Consider the following 24,402-nt stretch of genomic DNA (forward strand, 5'->3'; position numbering starts at 1 on the left):
TTGGTGTGGGGTTTCATCCTTCATGGCAAGGTAAGGACTAAACCTGCCGTGGTTGCTGCAGCCAGCAGAGCTGGTGTCAGCCCAGACCTCTGCAGAACTCTTCCCAACGCTCCTGTTACGTGGCATTTGACCTTTCCAAGGATAGAAACATCAGCTGCCCGCAGTGCTGTGAAATGCCTGCAGGATTTGCCACCCTTCCCTCCTCACAGCACGGACAGCCCATGGCTGGTGAGGTCCCTCTGCCCCCAGGGCTCCTGTGCATGGGTGTCAGCACAGCCTCAGAGGGAAGTGTTGTATTCAACAGCTCCTAAAGATTGTTGTGAGAAAAAACAAAGGCAAACAAGTTTTCTGCCCGTGAAACTCAGCCATGCTGTGAGGTGATGTGAGCACAAAGCAGGGATAAAGAGAAAAGCAGTGTTTGGTCAAAGCAGTTGGGTGAAGGATACAAGAGCACCCCACCAGTGTACTCAGCTGGCCCAAAACCTGGTCCCTGGAGCCTGCAGGTGTGTGTCAGAGGGCTCAAATGGCCCTAAACCTGGTCCCTGCAGCCTGCAGGTGTGTGTCAGAGGGCTCAGCTGCCCAAAACCTGGTCCCTGCAGCCTGCAGGTGTGTGTCAGAGGGCTCAAATGGCCCAAAACCTGGTCCCTGGAGCCTGCAGGTGTGTGTCAGAGGGCTCAAATGGCCCTAAACCTGGTCCCTGGAGCCTGCAGGTGTGTGTCAGAGGGCTCAAATGGCCCTAAACCTGGTCCCTGCAGCCTGCAGGTGTGTGTCAGAGGGCTCTGGCTGCCTTTGGGAGAGCTGCAGTGGTACCAGCCAGCTACACAAGCTCTGGTGAAAGCCAAGGCAGTGTTGGCATCAGGAATGATCCTTTGTGCCCATGTAACTCATACAAGCAGTGGCCTCAGCTGGCTCCATCCCAAGGCTGACTGCATCCCCTCGTGCCCATTTCACAGGAGCAGTGGGCAGGATGGGTGCTGGGGACACCTCATTCCTCCAGCAGCTCACTGCCAGCAGGTGGAATCACCCTGTCCCCTCTCCACATCAAAGCCTATTCAGCTGCTGAGTTGGAAGGGTAGGAAGTTAATCCTTGTGCTAAACTGCTGTCTGAGTCAAAGGTGGGCTCTTTATTGCATGTRGTAAATAACAAACATGTTCCCAAGGCTCTGTAATTAACCTTTTTTGTAAAGRGGGAAATCAATTTCCACAGTTTCGTTGCAGAACTCCGGCACATCCTGTCTTGAGAGGGCTAACGTTTATCATCCTTCAGTAAATCCTGTGGAGAATCTTTAGAGCTGGCAGCAGGAGGGTCCAGATCAGAGCAAGCTCCTGCAGATACCATTTCCATTGCAATTTAACTTTGAACTTAACACCAAATTCGTAAAAAAAAAGAAACAATCCCCTGCTGTAGGAAAGGGAAGCACAGTTTAGGAATATTCTCTTTTTCTTTAGGAAAACSAAAAAAGGCCAGGAGAGGATTAAAAACCTGAATCTTGAATTCAATAGCTGGTGGGGAAATCTACTTCAAAGCAACCAAACCCACCCAGACCCATCYCATCCCTTTAATTACCAACAGCAGGATTTGGCCAATGTTATCTGCGCTGTTGGAGTATGTGATAGGGAATCCAGGAAATGAGGAAATGGCAGCACTTTGACCTCCCAGCAGAAAGATTTGCAGAAAAAACCTATTCTCAAGTATATTTATATTTGCAGGAAAATAAACATTCTCCAAAGGTACTCCARCAAGCAGGTCCATAGCAGAGAAGATCAAATGGGTAATTATTTGCTCTACATGCTGTCGGGCAGCCAAGATTTATTGCTTTTCCTAGGGAAAATGGAAAAATCAATGTAAAGAAGGAACAGGAATAGTTCTAACAGAGAAGAAACCAAGGTTTTCTCTTGTGTCCATAATTTAATCCCATTTTTCACAAAGGTTGTGCAGAGCTGGCCATTCTGTCAGCACAGAAGGAGCTGGTAAGTTCAGGTGAGCACGAGAGGACTCACTGTGCTCTGATCTTCAGGGCTGGTGGGGGATGAATTAAGAAGTATAAACCTGACTTTGTGCCACAGGGTAACTCTTTGAAAGTTCAGGATTTGGGAAATTCCCCCTTCGTTTTAAATTAAAGGAAATTTGATTGTATTTCAGTAATATTTTTTCTGAATTGATGCTGTGGTTTTTTTTCAGAACGGGAATATGGAAAATGTCAAGTGCAATACAAGAACCCTTAATGCTGATAAAACTGTTCTGATTGGAAATAAAGTTTTGCTTTAAAAGTTTTGACCTGTTTTAGGTAAGATACTGGAATTATGGGACTGACTTTAAAAACTCCAAATTTAGAAAGAAAAGCTGTTTTCTGGGTTTAAACCCATTCATTGCTCTGATATGRGGCATTTTCAAGGTTACCTTTGCAGTCACAGGAGACAGAATACTTTTCCCATGCTGAGACATGGAAGCAATAATGGATACAGTCCTGGGAAATGCCACAGGARCTCTTGGGAGCTGTGGCAGTGTGGTTTTGTTTATATTTACAAATTAGTTGGAGTGGTTCTTGGCACTTGTTTGCATTTAGCTTAAGAATAATCAATACTGTCCAAATGGCTTCCTAATAACAACAACCCACAGCCACTGTCAGATCTAAATCCCAATATTACACTGCAAAGTAGCTGGAGAATTTGCTATTGCCTTAAATAAAAATGACATTTTCCCAAACCAAGCTGTAATCAGTGAGAATTGTTGATTTTCAAGACTTTTAAAACTGAGCCAATAAAACATGCTGTATGTTACCTTATCTACACTTCAWGCATCACAAAAAGCATTGACATCTCTCAAACAGAATGATTGTTTTTTTTAAACACAGTGAAATGAGAATGTATCCCTGCAAATTTTGCATTTGGAAAAGAATGATTTCTTGAATMAGAATATTGTAAAACCAATCAGAGAGAAAAGTGCTGCTAGGAGGAGGATGTTGCATAAGGTGTCTGAGATAAAGGTTTTACTGTTTTTCATGTTCTCATAAAATTTTACTGAAATGGARGATTTTCTCTTTAAATGTTCATTGTTATGCACATGCTTTGCAGAGATAATAGCTACCTTTGCCTAATCCTCACGGGCTGATTTGAATACAGAATTTGGATCATTCTCCAGTTTCTTTGAACCTGGGGGAGGAATATCAGTGTTAGTTCCAAAAGAGTTGGTGAGTTTTAAGTTTCCCCAGACATCAGAGAGATTTTAGTCCATGACTGAAATCGACTACAATATTTATCTATTGGCTTTAATTTTTAAACATCCTCCAGGATCAGAACGTGATTTGGTTTTCAAAACAATTTGAATTTTTCAATCTCAATTTAAATTTTTTTTTTTAAATGCAAGATTTTTTCTTTCTTTCAGCACAACTTATAAATGTACTTAGCATGTGTGAGCACCTTCTGTAGCGAATGGGAAATTTTTTTTTAAGGCTGATTTTTACAGTAACACATTCTGTGCTGGAGAATTTGCTCTGCTGGGTTCAGGGAGCTGTACAACCCAACAAACTAGTGTTGTAAGGAGGTACCAAAAGGGTGCTTTGTCACATTACAGGTGTCAGAGTTCAGTCCTCATACTGAACGAGTATTTTGATTATCTAAAGTGGAGTCAAGATGCAGTTATTCAGCAAACTGGTCATCCCACAGACAGTTCTGCCTGCTGCCCTGCTGCTCTGTGTGAAGCTCATATCCCCAGCCTCTCACTGTGAGTAATCCTAAGCTTTTCTTTAACTTTCTTTAACTAGAGGTTYTCTCTAAAGAAATAGAGTCACTTCAGAGCTCCACAGAGCCATCCTTGAACCTGAGGAGTACCTGCAGTGAATGGYTGATGCAGAGCCTGCCTTGACATTGTGAGTCAAAGAGACGAAGCCGTTGTGAGACAGAAGGTTTAATTTTTCCTGTGAGTCACTGAAGGTAATATAAACATCAGTCTCCAACCTACAGATGTGTCATTCACTTTACAGGAGGCAGCAGCTCTCTTCAGRGTGATGAGATGAGGAGACTGATGTAAACAAAACAATCTTCTGAGGAGGCATTTCCAGGATTGTGCAAAACTCTGGGCTGGACCTGGATATGACCAAAAAGCACCATGGGGGGCTCTGGGTGCTACTGCCTGTGCTGCTGCTTTGCTTGGGTGCTCAGACCCCTGACAGAAAAATAAATGTTTAATTAAATCCTCCAGTCAGGGAACAATTGATGTCTGTATTTAGATTTATGGATATGTTTAAAAGACATTCYGTTTAATAGGGCTGAAATAGGTCCTGAATTTTAAACACACTTTGAAATGCTTTCTGAAACAATGCAGCCTTACYGTTTTAAAGCTTTTGTGTGAGCTCAAGGCCGTCTCATTTCAGTGCTGCAGGAACAGTTACATTTGTGCTTGGAATTACATTCTTCATCTTCTGGCATTGTTGCATGATCTTCAGCTGAAAATTGTGTTCATGGATCATGGRATGAGCACTTAATTTTAACCTTGATGAAATCTTACTGATCACACAATAACTTGTAATTTATTAATTAAAAATAGATGGTGGGCTCTCTCATATTTTGATTAACCTAATAGCTTTCMCAGTAAGAACTGAATTAAATCAGAGATATCATAACAATTTCTCATACAATAATCTGGAGGGGTACTGAGTGTATCCCTTGAAGTGCTTTTATTTGTGAGACAGCTAATTTGCATGAGTAACCACTTGGCAGCTGAAAAAAAAACACCATGGAAAACATTCTGCTGTGGAAATTATCTTAAATCTTCTAGTCATGCGTGAAGAAGCTCCATCAGTTGTCTTTTGGCTTTAACTAGATGTGTTTTCAGTGAGAGAGGATGTGAAGGACAGGGGGCTCTGACCTCCTCTAAACCTGTGAAGGAAGTGACAGACAGTAAGATATAAACCTGAGGACCACAGCCAAGATACAGTTTGATTACAGATGCACTGAGTGATTTGGAAAGATACACTTTGCATGACCCTGGGAAGAAGGAATGCTGCTGAATGCTCAGGATTTCAAGTGAAGCCACTGAAGCATTCAGTACCTCAAGGAAAAAAGCTGTCTCTTTAGGGCTGAAATGGAAATTTGTGTCCCTTTTTTCAAGTGTGAGCATGCAGGTGAATGATCTGGTCCTCCCTTCTGGAGGCAGCTGGGTGTGTAGAGAAGAAGTGCTGTGTGACTGAGGGATTATTGCTGCCTGTGGCTGTGGGAGGGGAATTGGGTTTGGGAACAGCTAAATCAGGGTTTGCAGGGCTGGAACACCTTGCTGAGGCTGTACCTGGGGTCAGCAGAGTGAGCCAGAGCTGCTCTTTGTGTCTCAGGCACGAGCAGTTCAAGAATGTCATAAAGAGCAATGTGAAGGCTTTCCCTCTCTGTGTCTCTTTGTCTCCTTCCCATTCCCCACCCACCCTCTCTGGAGAAATGTGAATGCACATTTTAGGAATGCTGCAAGTAAAGAACCATCTTTTGTCAYTGTTTTACCTTAAAAAGTAGAAAAGAATAAGGAAGCTGGTTACAGATATTCATGGCTCTCATATTTGGAATGCCTATGTATTTCTGCAGAATAAGTGATGATATTTATTGCTTTGCCTTCATAGAACTCTGAGTATTTTCTATCAGCCCAGCACAGTTTTTCTCTATGGCTCTCAATAGTGTAAAATATATTAATGGTGCTACTGTTTCTTACAGCTTTACAAGAAAAGACATCAAGCCAATTTTGGTGCAGCATTTCTCTTTGTAACTGAGCCTYTGTTCTCAGCCTCAAAGTGCACCAATATAATTTTACTCAACTTTTCAAGTGTCTGAAATTCAACTGGAATTTTGAGAATCTTAAGCAGAATGTTTTTTAAAGTTGTAGACTGTAGCAAAATCTTTTTTTCCCCCAAGAATATAGGTACTAAGGCTTAATCTATTCAGAAGCCACAATCCTGTGTATCGTATTTAGGTCTGGAACCTGAGGAAAATGTCTTTTACACACTCTGGGAAGACACTCCATGCTTTGTTTTCCCTCCCAAAAAGGTAATATGCCTTCACTCCATCATATCCTTGCTAGGAGCTCAAGCTGTGCCTCAGCACTTTTTCACAGAGAACTCTCACCTTGATTGCTTCATGTTAATTCAACAATTTAGGGCTTTGCTTATTTTAATAGTTCAGACTAACAACACTGATCTCTTCTATGCTGTAAAGCAGAAATAGAGTTTCCAGTTTCTGTGGGCACTGGTCAATGCTCTGTGCAGAATATCCCTGTGTGGAAAAGCTGCTGAAGGCTTTTCCCTGGAATAGAACCACCTCACTCCCAGCTCCTACAGCTCTCATTTCATGCAGATGTAACTGCAGGGGTACTGAGATAATGGTTTCTGGCTTGTTCCAAGGTGCTGGGAAAACCCAGCCTTTCAGTCTGAAATTAGASAAAGGGAAGATCTCTCTCTGGATACCTTCAGCTGCCATCAGCAGGACATAAACTCGGCTGTGCTTTTGATGCTGGATGGGAGAAGATGTGCTCTGAGGGGATTTGGGAGGACACTGTGGACCCCAAAGTGGGAGGTGAGGTTTTTCCAGGCACTTGTGCACATTTTTGTATCCTAACAAAGGCTGGGCCTTTTCCTTCTTGCTGAACTGATGGATCTATGTGTGCTGTGGGCACGGCTGAGACTGGCTGGGGTGGATGGCTCAGACAGAGGGGTGTCCTGGAGGGGTGAGCAGAACTCTGCTGCACTCATCAGTCACCTCAGCACACCCAGCAAAGGCAGGGTGAGGATAAGGAGCTGCCCTGTTGTGATGCTGGCTCACACKGGAGGGAGCTGCTGGAGGGTGTGTTGATGCCTTAGGATTTTTAGTTTCTTTATTTTCATGCATCTGTATTCTTGCAGTTCTCTAGTACAACACTAAAACTCCTGTTCTCCCATCTTTAGACAAAACAATCCCTCTCTGAGCCTGAATCCAAGGGCACCTCGCTGCCTCAGAGCCCCAAAATATGGAAACAACAGAGAATTGGGGGGGGGAAGCAAGTTTGGGGTGGTTGACATCATCACCTGAAGATTATTGGAGAATTGAGGCCCAGTATGTTAATAGGACAGAACTTATAAAAGGTGAGGATCTCGTGACTCAGTGTCCATTTTGGCTGCAGCCTCAGGAGGAGGCTTTGTCTGCCCCCATGTACCAGTAGGCCTGGATTAAAGTTGTCTATTCTCATTCTCTTCAATTTTGTCTGGCCTCTGTTCTGGTGAGCCTGATTGATCAGGCATCAGGTGCACTGTGACCACAGCACCTTCCAGCCCCTCTGGGGGCTCTCCTTGCTGTCCCACCTTCTCCTGACTCCAGTTCCCAGCAGCTTTGCTCCTAATCCTTTCCTAATCTCCTTCAGACAGTTATRAAAGATTTCCCATAGGCAGCGACGGTTTATAATCCTTTCAAGAACATTGGCACTGGTCTTTAAACTATCTGTAGGTCATGTCAAGAGTATTTTTTTGGAATCAGACACCCCCCATGCAGTGCTTAAGCAGATTACACACACTGTGCAGAGATGCTGCTGTTGCAGCTTTTCTGTTTTTAGTTAAGAAAGTCCCTGAGGATGTAAGCTTGGGTTTTCCTCATTTACCAGCTGCAGCAGAGAACATGAAATGGTTATTCCTTTGCTTGTGTGTGATCAAAGAGCMTTTTGCAGGGCTGTGATTGCAGATCTTGAATTCAGGGTTTCATCAAAGCTGCTGCTCTACTGGCCCACATAGAGGCAATTGTTTAATGTACCTGCTTGCTTTCCATACTCGCAGATAATGCAATAACAACAACCAAAGCACATAAACAAAAGCAGTTATTGCTCTCCCCTTGTTGAAGAATAGTACAGGTATTGGGAATATATGTGGATATCTCTATGGGACCAGCTTACCACCTCCTTCTGCAGGTGAGCTCTAAAGCTTTTGTACGTATTTATGGTTAATGCTGATGTTTTTTTAAAGTCCCAGTAATGTGCTAATTATTATAGTTTTGTGTAAGCACTCCTTAGGAATAGATAAAGGCTCTTCTAGGCTACATCTTGGAAAAAGATCTAATTTTTATGCTAAAATTCAAAAGGTACCCGGGATCGTCATAGAAAGAAAGAGGAAGAAAGAGCAGTCACCTTCAAAGTCACTKCTGGGGCAGTGCTGGTCACCACCTGGGCTCCTGGAGATGAAACACAATGGAAAGTCCTTGAAAGCACAAGCACTCTGCCCTATGTGTGAAATGAATGACCTTGTCTGAATAAGGGTTTCATTCTTATATATTGACTGTTCCTACACATTGATTCCTCTATTGAACTGCAGTTTTGCTTGTTTCTGGTCAGGCTGTAACTGATTWGTCTTCATGGAGAGCATAATGCCATGAACTGCAATTTCTGGTGCCAGGATGGTAATTCACAGGATGCCTTTTAGATCACTCAGGGTATCTTCAAAAAGAGTCCTTGAAATCTAATTTCTTTCTCTCTTAGGAGCTTTAGAAGGCACCTGCAGTGAACTAGAAGAGGATATGCCTTAAAATATGTGTGAGGCTGTTCCATGARCCCCTGTTGTAACGTGTAAGTCACAGCAAGAAAATGTTATTGTGCATTTGGGAGAGATGAACATACTTCCAATAATTGTGCTTAACGACTGTGCCCTTTTCTGACTAATGCTCCCTGGATTTTAGTGAAATACCATGGGTTTGCCACAGACACTTTTCCTRGGCAGTAAACAAAAGAGCATTGATGGGAACAAAGTGCCAGACAACACTGACCTCGAGCAAAGTGTCTGCAAACAGGAGGTGGGACACGGATGGCCACTCTGCACTGTGGGATCACCGCAGGAACGGGGCATGCAGGGATGGTGTTCTCACTAAAGACAATAGAAAATGAGAGGCAGAGGTATCCTGGAGGACCAAGAACAATTTCCACAGCATATCAGGGCCTGATAGGTAGCTGTGAGTCTCAAGGGAGTCCAGCCCATCTGTTGTGGATGTGCAGCAGCCAGAAGATGATAGGCAGCACAGGAAGCAGACCTTGCAATATGTCCCTGAGGATAAAATGACAAATCAATCCAAATCTCTTGAGCTTCAGGACATTTTTTTCTTATGTCTGTTTTCAAGTGAAAAAGATAATTCTTACGCAAAAAGCACATGTAATAAAATTTTAATTGATAAATCCTGATAGGAAACATTTCCTTGCAGGTCTTCCCTTTGTCAATCAGGTGCACTGCCCAGTCAAGCCTGCAATCCTACAGCTTAGGGCTCTGCTATCTCAGCACACTGTGTGAGACACAGCCATTCCCAAGGGATCTTTCACCTGAAAAACAAAACAGCAGAGCAGAAAAAGAAAAGCAAAGTGACTTACTCAAGGTTATGAGGAGCTGCAGTGAAGCTGGGAGAGGAGTTCAGATATTTGAATTCATGGAACATCTCCCAGCCACAGGCTRCACCAACCTCCAGTAGCATTTAGATGTGAGGGTATTTTAATCTCTCGGATGTGCTGAGTTAACTTTTTGGGGAACTTTTCTTGAAGGTGCAGTGTGGGAAGGTCTCCTGGTAAGAGCAGCTGGAGGATGCAGACAGGCTCAGATTACCGTGGCTGCTCTCTTGCAGAAACCAATAAAAAGGTGAAAGAAAGAAGAGTTAGAAGATGGCAGGGTTCCCCTCTGTAGAAGCACAAGATACCCAGATGTTTCAAAATATTCCATCACTTCTTCATTTCACAAGATTTACACTGCTTTTAGGTAATGTTTCCAAGGTTCTTATGGAGGTCAAAATCTGCTGTTACTGGTTTTCAGAGAAGTTTGAGTCCATGGCTGCCTAGGTGCTGAATGGTCAGRTCAGCACACTCATGCAAACACACAAATTCTCCAGACCCCTCTGGGAACTGCTTTAACTGTGTCAGCCTTTCATTTCCCTTTTTTTCTGTGGTGTTTCCTGGCTGTAAAAGCTCCCTGGCAATCAGTTTGCAGCCATGCCACCWAACAGCACCCTCACTCATGAGCAGCTCAGCATGGGCACAGCTCAGAGCAGTGGGAGGGCTCGAGGACACTGGAGGAGTGGGGTGAGCTGGGGCCTGGACCCAAAAAACCCCTCTGAGAACATTCCTGATGTTTGATTTTCTGCAGCAGACAGGATGTGCTGCTGTGTGTAAAGACACGCTGGGACTGGAGATGGGATCTGTTTCATGAATGAGKGGTATGATGAGGCCATTCTCTGAGAGGGGAAAAACAAACATACAGAATAAAGCCTGCTGATGAATTCAGATAGAATTGGGGCATAGATTTGAAGGAATCTGCATATTGTTTTCATAAGGCACAAARAAGCCAAGAAAAGAGGGAGAGTCATAAAATGAAGAGACAGCAAASTTGAAGCCAGTGCTGGGGGGGTTCTGGTGGAACTGAGTGTGTGAGGGCACTGACATGGGCAAGTGTGTTACTGCCCTGGAAAAAGAAAATACACCAAGGTGAGGGGAGGAAATACCTCCTTGCTGATTCTCAGAAATGTGTCTGTGTGGTCAGAATTTTGTCAGTGCATCTTTCCTGTGACAGGAGAAACAGGCTTGGTGGAAATAAGAATGCAATTGTGTGAGAGATCCTGGCTCATGCTTAACCTACCTACACCATTTCCAAGCATGCAGGGAAGAATTTTGTGCTTCTGCCTTAAACATTAAAYTTAGGCACTTCAAGCTCTCTGTGTGCTCAAAGAAGGAACATAGCTGCTTGGGAAATGGCAGGAAAGGAAAATCAGAGTGCATAATTTTGGCAATGTTTTGGCTCAACCAGGTGCTTGAAAAAGCGTGATATACCTTAKAGACCTCTGTACCTCTCCAAGGGACTACTGAAAATAGCAATGCAACCAGAGGGCAAGAGAAACAATCTGAAGGGCTGCCAGAGAAGAGAAAAAGCCATAGTCCCATTACTTTTGTGGAGTTAATCTAAATCTTGGAGTTGCCCTCCACCTAAAGCCAAGCCATTCTGTCTGTGTCACTTCTTCCCCAGTTTATCTTTCGTGTCTCAAGAATCAAACCAGCACCAGCCAGGTTTAATCCAAGACCACACTAAATCTCCAAGGTTTCTTACTGCTGAGCATAACCAACATTGCAGATCCTCATTAATAGAATGATTTTGAATCTTTTAATAGGTTGGATTTCTGGTGTGTGTTTAGGATATGGAGCTAAAAGGAGTTAGTGAGTATCAGGAGGGATCTAGTCSAGCAGAACTGCACATTGTCTGTGATCAGCTCAGGTCAGTGATGATGGGGTTTGGAACAGGGTGGTACCAGCTACACAATGTGAGAAAAAAAATCTGTGATGCTTTGGAGTTGAAAGGAATGAGATGCAAAGTTTTAATACTATTAAACAATTTTCCAAGTGGTCTGTGGCCATTCTGCCAGCTGGTGGGTCTGCTGTAGCTGAGTGCATTGCACACCTTTGTGTGCTCCCATTGTACCCTGACAGCCCAGGCTGGGAAGGGAGYTCAGGTCACAGTATTTTATTTATAGCACAGACAGTTATAGCTGGAAGATGCCCTTGAAGAAGTGGAGGGGACACGGAGACCTTGTGGCCTGCATAAGTAATGCTCCAGCACAAACATGCCTGTCACTGCTGGGAGGGGAAGGAAATGTGCTCTGACAGCTCAGGCACAGGAGCTGGCAGCAAAACAACAGCGCTGTGTAAATAGGCCGAGGAGATCGGCTCTCTAAGCTGATTAGGGTTTTGCATTTCCCAGTAATTAATAGTTATGAAGAAGGTTTACAAATGTTCTTAAGGCCATGGAGGCATCCCCAGGTCTTACAGAAACAMACTGGGGCAGCTGCTGGTGCTCTGTTGGCACCAAGGCTGGGTAATGATGCTCCCTCTGTCACCAGGGGCTGTGCAGGCTCTCTGGGCAGCACTGGACACACAATTTGCCCCATAACTGTGTGAAGCAGAGTCATGGCTCAGAGGAGAGCTCAGATGAGGCAAACGTGCAAGAGATCAGGGTGAGGCTGCAGAATGAGCCATCCTTTCTGTGGGGAGCTCAGGGAATCACCTGGGGCTGTGTCTCCATCCACAGACATGGGCAGACGTGTTCAGATCTGAGTGCTCTGTCTCATCAGTCTGTCACTGTGGRAGCCTCGCATGAATTAGCCTTTTGCTGTTATTTATACACACATCTTGTTTTTTTCCTCCTCCCTTCACCAAGAAAATAAAAGTAAACTGAGACTTCTGRTGGAGTTTACACATGGAGTTTAATCAGAGTGAGACATGAGAGTTCAGATCCCTGGAGGCAGAGAGTAGGAAGGGCAAGAAAGCTGGTGATGCAAAACCTGTMATTTCCTACAGCCACAGTGACTGGAGCTCACTTCTCATCTTTCCTCTGTTTGCTGTGGCATAAAGTGATCCCAGAGCAGGTATTAATGACTAAGCTGAACAGCTAATAAATGTAATTGGCATTYCATATTTTACAAAGCGTGCCTGTATTTGAAGTTGTGTGTTTTTGTAGTGTCTCTGACCTGCCAACCTTTGTAAGTTTAATCTTTTTGGGTAGTAAATCCATTTTTTATCATGCAAAGATTGTTTTTTTTTTATCAGACCAGTTGCTGAGGCTCCAGCAAGGATGGGAGCAGTGGGCAGGGGATGCTGTTAACAGTTTAAAGGTACTAAGATCAGGAGTTTATCTGACCTTCTGATTAACAGACCACGAGTTCTATCCAGTGTTTCTTACATGAGTCTGAACTGGTTGAACACTGTGCTTGCCAATTTAGAGGCTCAATTGCTGATAAACCCTCAGTACTCCGGAGTGCTCGTTCCCAGCTCAGCAGTAGGTGTGTGGTCAAGGGGCYCTGAAGTGGAGGAGTTTGATAATTCCATCTCTCTTGGGCTACTGATAAGGATTGCCTTTCCCCCCTTCCACAGCTATAAAACAACTTCTCCCATGGACTTTGAATTTCATTACTGGGAATACATTTTGTAATAGCTCCTGACACTTTTTTCTCARCTGTTAATTTAGTTGAGCTCTCTGCTGCACAGGCTAACGCTTCAGTGTGGAGGCAGTGGAAAATCATTTAATAAAACTTAACRCTGCTTTCATTTCATGGCTGTTATTATCGAATATTAGTCATTCCTTGAACAGTTTGTTCTTATCATCTGTATGCATTTGGCTATCACCTCTTTGAAATGCAGCAGCATCTTGGGTGGTAAAGGAAGACAGCTTTCATTCTGTTCATTTGTGTGTCTTGAAAGCAGTTGTGATCTTAACAAACAGGAGTTATTGTAATTTCAGTGTTCTCTGTGGTAGTTCAGCATGAAAAATGAAGTTTTAGCTGAAGTTCTGTGGAAGAACATCAGAGCTGAAAAAATTGCAAGTGGTTCTGTTGCCAGTGAAGTTTGTTTCTTATCAAATATGTATGTGCTTGGTTCGGTCAAAGTTAAGAAACGTTTTCTTGCTGTTGGGTCAGAAATACCCTTCACCTTCTAATCAATGTGAATGGATAAGAAATGGGAAGAAGAGACCCAGACCTTGCAAAGCTTTCTCTACCTGTGTTTGTGTACAGGTACTGAGCACCACGGTTCTGYTGCCTATTTGTATGAACAAAGCTCCACGTACAAACATTCAAAACACTCTCAAGACCAGTAATGTCTGCTGTGTAGACTGGAACCCTTGAATAATGTTTRTTTTCTCCTTATATTCACTGGGTAGTGAAGATGTGTGCCATCAGTGTTGCTTTGGTGTAAAATCAGAGCGTTGCCACCTGTGATATTCTGTTGAAAGGGCTCTCTCGGGGCAGGAAAACATCGTGTTTTGTGTTAGTCTAGATCTGAGGAAACAACAACCCTCAAACTGTCTTTAACACTTGGGAGATGTTCAAAATATACCCTGCTTTGCCATAGCTTCTTCTAATCTTCCATTCCAAATGCTATGTTTTCCAGTCAGACAAAATCAATTTTTTATATGTTTGCTGCTGATATATATTCCACCCAAATGGCACGCAGCAGGCAGCACTACTTATCCTATTTCTTTTCTACAGCTTGGGTAACTTCTAAGAACCTGATCTGTGTGATGGTGCTGCATTTGCACTGCTGTGGTAGGACCAAACCTTGTTCATCAGGAGATGTGAAGAGGTTTGGAAGGAGCTCCAGGAACATTTGGAGCATCCAGAACACACAGATTCAGGTGAAGAATGGTGGTGCTTACAGTCTCATGGATCAAAATGTCACTGGTGAGGCAGAAATGCCACACTTATGGTTTGTTTGTGTGGTTTGATATTCATGTTTGAAGGAARGCTAATTCCATTTGAGCTTTGCACAAGCCCACAAAGGCTTTAGGGAGGTGTTTATGGTCCCCCCGGGGGTGAGCCAGCCCAGCCTGTCTCTGTCACAGCTTTATCTGTGCTTTCCCTCAGATGCTCCATCAATAAAAACATAGGAACCCTTCCTTTGCTGCAGTGTGGGTGTCCTGAGTCAGCTCTCCCTGTGGGTGCCTGCCTGTGAYGTTTTCTTACCCTCACAGCATTTCTTGAGCCTCTGCGTGAAGGGTGATGCCTTCTCCATGGTGAGAGAATGCTCAAGGAATGAGAGCTGCTCAAGGAACTTCCTGGCAGGGCAGCAAATTGAACTAAAAATTAGATCTCTTGTTATTTCCAAGGTCATCCTCACTCAAAATTTACTTAATTATTTGCTAATGTTGAAAGGGCTTTTACAAGAAGCATCACGGACTCCTGGGCCAGAATTTTCACTGGTCCTTCCCAAACTTTTTATCCAAGATGTACTGCCACTTCATGAGTCAGATAGCAAACCTGATGCTGTAAGAAAACCAAATCCCCTGTCAGTCAATTGGAGTTAATTTCTATTTGGAGTAAGATGTGTGGGAAGAGGGAATATCTCTAATTGTCACATTTAGAAAGAATAGGCAAACTTCTGGGTGCACAAGTGTTTCTCATGGGACAAAGCAACTCGGAGGACAGTTGTGTCTGCCTGCCTGAGCTGACTTCTCTCCTTCCAGCCATTTCTATGATTTATTTCAAAGATTCCCCTCTTTCTTTCCCACCTCAGCTCGAGGAACTGCCATTGTTTTCCTCTTGTCCCCAACTCTGGCTTTCACCTCTTTTTCTTCATCCTCTCTGTGCTTCACTGAGCTGAGTTCAGTGGGATCTACTCAGGGGAACCTCAAGGATTTGCTCAGAGTGAATCAGAGATTCACAGGGTTATTTATGGTGGTTTCCACGCTGAAATCTTGCTCCTCCTGGGCTGGGCAAGCTGTGAGCCCGTTAGCTGGGGCTCTGGAGATCCTGGATTCCCAGTGGCAGTGGTGTATCTTGTGCTGGAGTGGGATCCCTCAGGATAAACTCACATCTGCAAGTGTAAAATGTGGCCACTGCAGTATTATTTTGAGGGTCGCCTGCCATATTTGTGTGACAGCACTGAGAGTGAGTGTCTGCCTCACATGATTTATTTGGGCCAGGCCTGTGGCCAAACACTAATAATGCTGATTAAAAAAGGCTGGAGAAGGTATATTCTAACACTGCAAATATTGAACCACTTATTAGGTTTACAATCTTATAAAAAAAAGGGAAAATAGGCACAGATTCAATGATAAATTTTACAAGAATTTTAAGAATTTCAAAGCAAAACCCCTTTCTTGTTGGAGTCAGACATCTGTGGGGGGTAAGGCCAGACTGTCTGWTCTGACCAACATAATACAAATGTAAATGACATCAAGATCTAAAATTCAGGCAGCTGAACTACACCCCTAAGCGAATCAACAGCAAAACCATTAGAAGGATTTGKTTTCTTCAAATGCTGGAAACATTCACAGGTTTTTTGTAGAAGAGAAGAGAGGATCCTCGTAGAGGGTTTWAAAAAAATGAGAGGGTTAAAAAGCACCATGGTGGATTTTGAAAGAGGCTGTGGGCAGTTATACACCTCAGAAATATGTATTCAACAATGGGTATCAGGGTCAGATGATTTATACTTGCCCAAAATCCCATTAACGTAGACACTGCACATTAGAAAATTCCCTTTTGTAGACAGAGATCAGCAAATGACAACATCACCAGTAAATAATCAACAAAGCTTAGAAAAAGGGCAAGGACTAAACTCATCCATCACTAACTAGCACATCTGTAGCAAATCCAAAAGAGAAAAAAAGCAAAGGGAGGGAAAATAAACATCTTTATCATCTTGTACGTGTTGCTCATTTATTACTGTGCCTATGAAGGGTGCATCAGTATTGCAGCTGGAAGTGGAGAGAAATGGCAAAGCAGAGGGCAACATTTTCCTCATTTTGCAATGGTCCTGAGGGTTTTTGGGTGTTCAGGATGTGCCTGGAGGTGCAGGAGCTCCCCTCAGGGCTCCAGCAAACTCTCCCTGCTGCTGCCCATCCCAGATCTCTGCTCGTTCTGAGCTCTGCCAGGGTTATGGCAGGGGATTTTGTCTTCTCTGGGTGATTTTGTGCCACGCATCCCCAGCAGCTCCCAGCAGCTCAGTGTGTCCCAGCAGCACTCCCAGGATTGCAGGAGGATTGGAGGGGCTGCAGGTGAGCTCTTTGCTGAGCAGGAGCTGCTGCAGGGGCTGAGCTGAGCCTTGTGCTGCCTGCACATGGACGAGGGGCTTCCCTCACACAGAGGGGATTTACTGAGGATTTGCACTACAGCCCCAGTGTCATTTCTCTCACCTGTAATTTCTTTCACCTGTAATTTCTTTCACTCTTATAAAATCCAGCACAGCTCATTTGCTTCTGGGCATTTCCTCTTAGACACAACTTTTACTGCTGCAATAGTTTTGATCTGCTTGCTCACAGAGAAATCTCTCTTTATTAGAACTTTCAGCACTTGTCTGTTTCTTTGCTAAGCATCCCCTCATTGTGCACACTGCAAAGTGGTTTTTTTAAATACCAGACCTGTAGCCATCCCAGTGAAGGAGCTAGGAATGCTTTATGGAGCAAAACATTGTTTTCATTGTGTTTTTCCAATTGCTTTGTAATTCATAAGGTTCAGTAGCTCACAATGGGTCTCCCAGCCATCACTGCACATTTGCACAGTTCTGCTGTAAGTAAATTACAGGACAGAGAACTCCAGCAAGAAAAGAAGCGACTTCACTTTCTGCCAAGCCTTCCTTCTCCTTGATTTTCTCCTGCCTCTCTGTGTTCTCTTTGTTCTGCTCTGGCTCCAARGAATGAGTTTCTGGGTACTGCTGGKGGATGCTTCAGAGAGCTTCCTGGAAAATCAGTGAGATGGGACTTGAAACACTTCTGATCTGTGAGAATCCTCTCCAGCTATTGGCAGGAACAACCCCACAAGGTGCTGTGGCTCTTCAGGAGGCAGCTGCCCTTATGCTGGTGCCTGCAGCAGGGAGCCTGGCATCCCTGTGTGTCCTGGGCTGTGTTCATCAGGGCAGCTGGGACAACAACCTTCTRTCCTTACTGGGAATCTGTGAAAACCTTGAGGAGAAACAAGAAGTCTTGAGGAGAAACAAGAAACCTGTTCATCTCTCTTTTTTTTTCCCTTTATTTTTTCTCTATGCTCTCCATTACCTCTCCCTCTGCCCCCCCCTCTCCCTGCCCATCCTCTCAGAGCTGTCAGTGCTGGGAGCTGTTTCTCCCATTCCTGCTGCTGCTCTGATTGTTACAGCAACAAACCACGGCCCTGGGAGAGATCAGCAGGAGCCTCTTTATCTGCTGAGGCTGGACTCCCACGGTGCAGCAAGAAAAACAAAGTTTATGTGGAGGAGCAAACAGTGAACAATCACCTTTGCAAAGCATCTCAGGACTGCTGAGTCCCAGAGCAGAGGGGAAACAGTGAGACCTCTCTCTCTCTGTACCCCAGGCAGGGCAGACTTTGATGAGTTCAGGTCCAAAGCACAGATTTGGACTTTGCTTGTCCAGTGTGTGCCTGTCCATCCCCCTTCTGGATGCTATCAGACAGTTTCACCTGTTTGTTGGAGGGATGGTGGCTTAGAGAGTGGTTCCTACAAGATTGACAGTGACAGAGGGGCAATCCCTCCTGCCTGAGGTGAGAAGGTGCCATGGACCCAGCTGTCCCTTGGTGCTGGAGGGTCCTGGTGGGCTTTGGCAGTGCCCCAAGCACAGAGAATGCTTCCTCTGAAGTTTGCACCTTCCCAGACCTGAGGGAATTTTGTAGAGCCCCAGATATGGATGACAGGGCTGCTTGCTGTTCTCGTTGTTATTCAAGATTCCAAAACACTGCACCATGTCCAGATAAAATCAACACAACTCYCCACGAGGCTTCACTGGCCAGGGCAGGAGATCCATGGAGGTGAGGGATGGCAGAGATGCCAGCTCACCAGAAAGAAGAGAGACCTTGAACAGGAGTGAGGGCAGCAGCAAGGGGAGCACTGGAATGTGGCAGTGGAACATTTAAAATGGATGGAGCAGAGCATTTGTGACTGGGGTCCGAGTGAGGGTGGCTCAAGGCAGGCTCTGAGGCAGAGCAGGGYGTTTATGTCCCAGCAGGACATGTCAGGTGAGAATGGGAATACTTCTCTTTCTGTTTCATCACATTTCTCAGGAAGAAACAGAGGGCAAGGCAATACTGAAATCCTCAGAGGAATTTGGAACAGCATTGTCTCCAAAACTTGAAAAACAAAAACTATCAGATGAAARCTGATCTATTTCACCTGCTTGCATCTTGAATGTCTAGAATTTACAAAACCTTTTCTAACAGGGTGGCTCCTACTTGATTGCTTCTAGTCCTGCTCACTACCAAAGATTAAATCTTTCCAGACTTGGGCTGGAAACTGGACCAGAAACTGCTGATGAACCAAAATAAAAATGGGGGAAGCTGAGTAAACATAAACCAGCTGTGTTAAGTGTCTGTCTCTGAAGGATCATAAAATCTATTTTGGAAAGCTCAGCTGTAAGCTCGAGCATCAGGACAGCTCTAAGTAACTCAGTTTATTTTCCAGGTGTTTTAAAGAGCCTGGAAAAGAACAGGAGCATTGCTGGTGCTGCTGGAGGTGTCCAGGACAGGACACTGTGCTAATGTAGGGACATGCCATGGACAGAACAGGATTCAGCTGCTTCCAGCCCATGGCTGATGGGAAAAACAAAAGAGGAGTCCCTGGGAGTGGGGTAAGGGCTCTGTTACCATTATTTTTCTATTTACAGAAACATGAGATTCTGAGCCAAGAATGGAGCTCACATGACAGCCCTTTGTTTTTCTCTTAGATTTTCAGTTCTCATTTATTTTTTAGTCCTTAGAGGGATCAGTGTATTTACTGGAAAAAACTCTGGCCCTTAATCAGAACAGCTCAGCCAGTGACAGTAAATTTGATAGCTGTACCCATGAGATGTCGTGGTTATTTATTACAGGCTCACTGATAGCAAAATRTTTGTATAACAATAATAATAATTAGAGGCACTTAATCCCTTTTTGTGGCAGTCACTGCTCAGGGCTGCATGCTACAGGATGTGAACAATTGTTCATGTTGCATGAAGCTGGGTTTGAATACCTTTCTGGGTGAACCATATTTAGTTTAAGATAATACAGCTTTTCACTCAGCAATTCCACTGATTATCTCAAACATATGCCACATACTGTCATCCCAAAAGGTTAAATCCCAACTCCTACGTGYTCTTCCCCCGGGGGATGTCAGCATTGAGATGCAATGTTTCAGTGGAGTCTGCTCCCGAGCAAGCTGTTTAAATCCCTCTGCAGGTCTGGAATATCCATGGTTATTATGGGCTCCCAAGGGCCAGATCCTGCAATGTGGAGGCATTTCTGGGGTGGGGCTGTCTGAGAGGATCCTGTCACCCTGGCTGGGTGGCAGCCCAGCTCCAGCTCACTACAATGCAGTGCAAGCAGCTGCCTGCTAATGAGAATTCTAATTAATTTGARTATCTTTCCAGACAAATCAGGAGCTGTACAGAGCTCAGGTTATTCACATGTGTAGGGCTGTGTGGAGCAGCCAAGGGGGTGCTGCTGTCCAAGGGGGTGTTGCTCCATCCCTTGGGAGCACAGCCCTCCCTGGAGTGTAGCCTGCAGTCAAGAGACAGCACATGGAAGTGATGTGTGAACACGTGTCCATCTACTCAGAAGGAATTTAAGTGTGATTTTAGTGCCTCCAAGGTGAGAACACTGCTGTTGAAGAGATAGACTGGTCATCATTGTGTTGGTTGTAGCAGCATTTGGTTACAAGGAAATCCAAAGATATTATACATTCAACATAATCATATGTCTGATTACAAATWTTCTATAAATATTTTATAAATTCTATAAATTCTAAGGCTTTCAGTTSCAGTGACAGCTTTTTCCCTAAATGAAAGCCTTGAGATTAAAAAAAAATATTATCCTGATATAGAAAATGTACCATGCTGTTCAACACACCGTTGAAACCATTCCTTACCCTTTCAGTAAAATGCAATCTACAGAACACACCATATTTTTCCTTTCCTCCATTTCAGCCCTGACAGATGGATAATAGAAATGTTCTGGACAGTCAGATGCTGCTGGGGATGACATATGAGAAGAGAGTGAGCAGCTCTGTTTCTTCATGCCAGAGCTCCTCTGCAGGACCCAGAGCAGATTTAAACTCTCTGGTGAAGGATTCTGACCAGGTCTGGGGTGAAACCACACAGCTCTGGCTCTTTACTCACCTGATCTGACCACACAGGGGTCTGATAGCACCTGAGTGTGGTCAGCAGGCCGTGCTGTGTTTGTGCTTATTGCTGYTTTTGTTGGAAAAGCTGAACTGTCRCGTCTCATTTGGGTAATGCCTTGCAAGCCTCAAATTGTACATGAAATCYGTGGTGAAAAGCAGCTCAAAATTCTGTGCTGGAGTGTATTCCCTGTCCCAGAAACTGTTAAAGCCTTTCATGTGGTGACAGGAGGTTAGCATATCTGCAGACAGAGCAAGGCTGCCGGTGCTTTAGCAATAGATTAGTTGATGTAAAAAGCTAAAGGTCCTCTCTTTGCGTTTTAACCTCCTAAAGCCTGTTAGAAGGTGGGATATTTAATCTAAAAGGACTGGAAAAAGTTTCTAATAGCCTGAAGGCAAGGGTCAAAATTCAAAACCTCCAGCATTATGATGCTCCAAAGAAGATGGGAAAAATCAGATTCCCCAATGCCAGCAAACAAACGTGGAGGAGAACAGGACTTGATGTGTGTGAGTGAAAACTGTGTGCCCCATATACAGGGTGGAGGGGTTTACTTACAGCTGATTTCTGTGTCCAGGAAAGAGCAATGAGGAGACTTTTAGGTTTTTGATCCAGTACATGCTAAGGAAATGTGTTTACCTAATGCATCTCTGTTACAAAAACAGTCCCACTGCTGTCTTCAGCTGGGGTCAATGGGTTGTGCACAATTATCTGTCAAAATAAGACCCAAAGCAGGATCTTTGATATTTTCTGATCTATCTTCACTGGGCTGGAAAGGYGCAGACCTCTGGGCAACCTGTGCACTTTTAGCTGTTGATGTGTTAATTCTGGGGCTTTTGAAAAACATTGATTTTATTTTTTATTTGGAGCATTCCCACTCCATCAATATGTTAGCAGACAGGAAGGGAATCCGAATTCTTCTGGCTGCACACATTTCACCTAATACTGGACATCTGGTACCACCCAAAGTTTCCTTAAAATCTAAACTAGGTTGGTATTGTACCCCGTGAGCACACAGTGTGTCTCARTACAGTAAAGAAATCCCAGCTTATTATATTTGACAAGACCTGAGCCTGCTGCAATATGAAGCAAAGTTTCATGAGAAGGGGGTGTGTTTCTTTCCTACTGAACGGGGTCACTTTTCCCTTGTCATGCATAATCCTTCATTATACCAGCAGAATTATGGGACAAAGTCCATTTAATTTCCCCCACACAATGAAAACAAGTGTTCACAACAACTTGTGATGGCTCTTTGGCAAGTAAATATTTGATTTTTGAATGCATGCATTTGTTCTTTGTTAGAAGATACAGAACTAATTATTCCCTGGGTATTATAACAAAATTAAAGCAGCACAGYCATGGTGTAGTTGTACAATGCATATGTAATTGCAACAAGAGAGGRGAAAAAATAGAAATTTCTTTAGGGAGAGGCAATGTTTGACCCAGCTCCTGTGGTGAATGAGATTCCATGTCTCAGATGAACTCTCTGAAGAATCTGGGCACGGGAGGTTGTGTTTTGTGAACATCCACTCCCTTGCTTATATCAGACTTTGCAAAAGCTGAAATGAATATTTCTACTTGAATGCAAATGAATTATCAAGGATGCAGATGTGGAATTTCATTGAGGTATTCTACACAATCATTACAATACACCAGGTGTTGAAGCATCTAGATCTCAGGATGCTGTATGAGCAGAAGAGAGTGATACAGCTCACTGCACCTGCAGAAGGTCTCATGAAATGCAAAATGAATAGCTGAAAGAAATATTCTTACTAGGGGAGAAACGAGGCTTMGATGTGTGTCATAAATTGCGCTAACAGAATTTTAAACAGGGATACTGGTTATAGATTTCACCACCACCCCCCAGCCTCCGCTTGAGCAGCAGCTAAATCTTCCTTCCTTTTCACAGAGCCCTGTTAGAACAAGCCCATTCCAGCACTAATGCTGACATCCTGCTTCCTGCTGCTGCACAGGAGTRTTTTCAAGGTCATTGCAGTCACTAAAAACCCTCGCTGATGTCAGTTGGAATTTAAGGTTTCCTGTTCCTTTATTAATGTAARGAATGTACTGTGGTTGTTAAACCACCATTCCACCAGGGAGACTGGCTGAACGCACAGAAATCTTAGGAGACAGGCTTTCCTCTTTTATTTTTTGTGAAGGCACAGGGAATAAATATGTTACCAAACCTTCCAGGTCTGCTTTCAGTGGTAGGCAAAAACCTTGGAAAGCCTGAGGAGCAGGGTAAGGAGAAGCTCATGTCATCCAGCAAGGTAAAATACAATCCTGGGGACACATCAGCGACTTGGGCTGGGGTCTGACAGCTCTGAGGGCTCTGCAGAAAGGACCTGAGGGGCTGCAGGGGTGTTCAGGGTGCTGACAGCTGCCTGTGTGTTGGGCTCTTCAGGTCAGACACTTCCCTCCATTCTGMACTTGTGGGGCTGCACCTCACAGATGGAAAACTGTGGGATTGGTGTGTCCCAAACCACAGAGAGGGCACCAAGGGGGATAAATCTTGCAGAAAGTCAGTGGGATGTTCAGGAGAGTGCAGCACACAGTGTGTGGGGAGTGCTGGGTGAATTATCCTGGAGAAGATAAGCTGAGGGGGTATTGAATCACTGTCTCYCATTAATGGGAAGGGATTGTACTGAGGTGGATTCAGACTCTGCCACAGCAAAATGACAAGGCAGCAGTCATGCAGTGCACCAGGGAAAACTCTTTCTGTCTGTACATGGAAAAAAAATCCTCAGAMCAGGGGTGATGCAGCACAGGAACCATATTCCTTGGAGCTGTGGGCTCTCCATCCTTGAGATTGATCAGACCAGAACTGGCAAGGCCCTCACAAACTTCCCTCAGCTTTAAACAGGAAGCAGAACTGGAAGCTTTCGTAGGTCYCTTGTCACCTCAGTTATCCTCTGATTCTCTGATTTTATTTGAGGAACTTGCTAATACCTGTGAAATGTGGCCCTACCACGAAAGCAAGCGTTGTTAGTATGGCACTCCATCCTTCAGTAAATATGTTCCATGTGGGTATTTATAGTCCTGCCTGCTCCCTTTGGTGAGAACAGAAAGTTCTTCCTCCCATAAGCTCTGTACAGCTGCCAGGAGAGATGGTGGAAGCCTTTCCTCCCCTCACCGACTGTGGATGTTCATTGGTTTCAGCTCCACAGGGCCTGTGCTATCCAAGGATCTGTGTAAGTGTTTGAAATGATCTAATTTAAAAAGAGAACTGTCTCTTCTAGGCAGTGCTAGTATCCGTGGGTGAGTTTGATTGGCTTGCAGACCATGTGTTGATTTTGGGGACAAGAATAAAAAGAGGAAAAAAAAAAAAAAAACCAGTTTCCCATCTGCTCACGGAGCTCCTCCTGTGCTTGGGGACACACACACATCTTGTGTCCTTGGAACAGGACAGTGTTCCAAGTGTTCTGGCAGCACTGCTGGGTGGCTCCAGGCAGATGTGGGGGTGAGCTGCTCCCCTCCCTCCCTCTCACTGCCCTTCCTGGAGATGCCTGTGTCCATTGGCAGTGTCCTGGCTGCCCCAGATCCCTCCTTGTGTCCATTGGCAGTGTCCTGGCTGCCCCAGATCCCTCCCTGTGTCCATGGGCAGTGTCCTGGCTGCCCATAGAGCTCTCCCTGTGTCCATTGGCAGTGTCCTGGCTGCCCCAGATCCCTCCCTGTGTCCATTGGGCAGTGTCCTGGCTGCCCCAGATCCCTCCCTGTGTCCATTGGCAGTGTCCTGGCTGCCCCAGATCCCTCCCTGTGTCCATGGGCAGTGTCCTGGCTGCCCCAGATCCCTCCCTGTGTCCATGGGCAGTGTCCTGGCTGCCCC

At 44.6% G+C, this 24,402-nt stretch overlaps 1 long non-coding RNA gene across 2 annotated transcripts in view; it reads left to right on the forward strand.

Annotated features, from left to right (window-relative positions):
• The window catches only part of LOC130574203 (uncharacterized), a 30,871-nt gene extending 16,393 nt beyond the window's left edge, over window positions 1–14,478 (forward strand). The window contains exons 3-8 of one of the 2 annotated variants that reach the window (XR_008965398.1): window positions 2,183–2,288; window positions 3,765–3,933; window positions 5,893–6,549; window positions 6,918–7,094; window positions 8,471–8,557; window positions 13,993–14,478. This is a non-coding gene — a long non-coding RNA (uncharacterized LOC130574203). Of the gene's footprint in view, window positions 1–2,182; window positions 3,725–3,764; window positions 3,934–5,892; window positions 6,550–6,917; window positions 7,095–8,470; window positions 8,558–13,992 lie in introns of both variants that reach the window. The other variant, XR_008965399.1, reaches the window with a different exon arrangement.
• The last annotated feature ends 9,924 nt before the right edge of the window (window positions 14,479–24,402 follow it).

The sequence above is a fragment of the Malurus melanocephalus genome, unplaced genomic scaffold (assembly GCF_030028575.1).
Source record: "Malurus melanocephalus ecotype Western Australia unplaced genomic scaffold, MMel_1.1 scaffold_77, whole genome shotgun sequence".
NCBI classification, from domain to species: Eukaryota; Metazoa; Chordata; class Aves; order Passeriformes; family Maluridae; genus Malurus; species Malurus melanocephalus.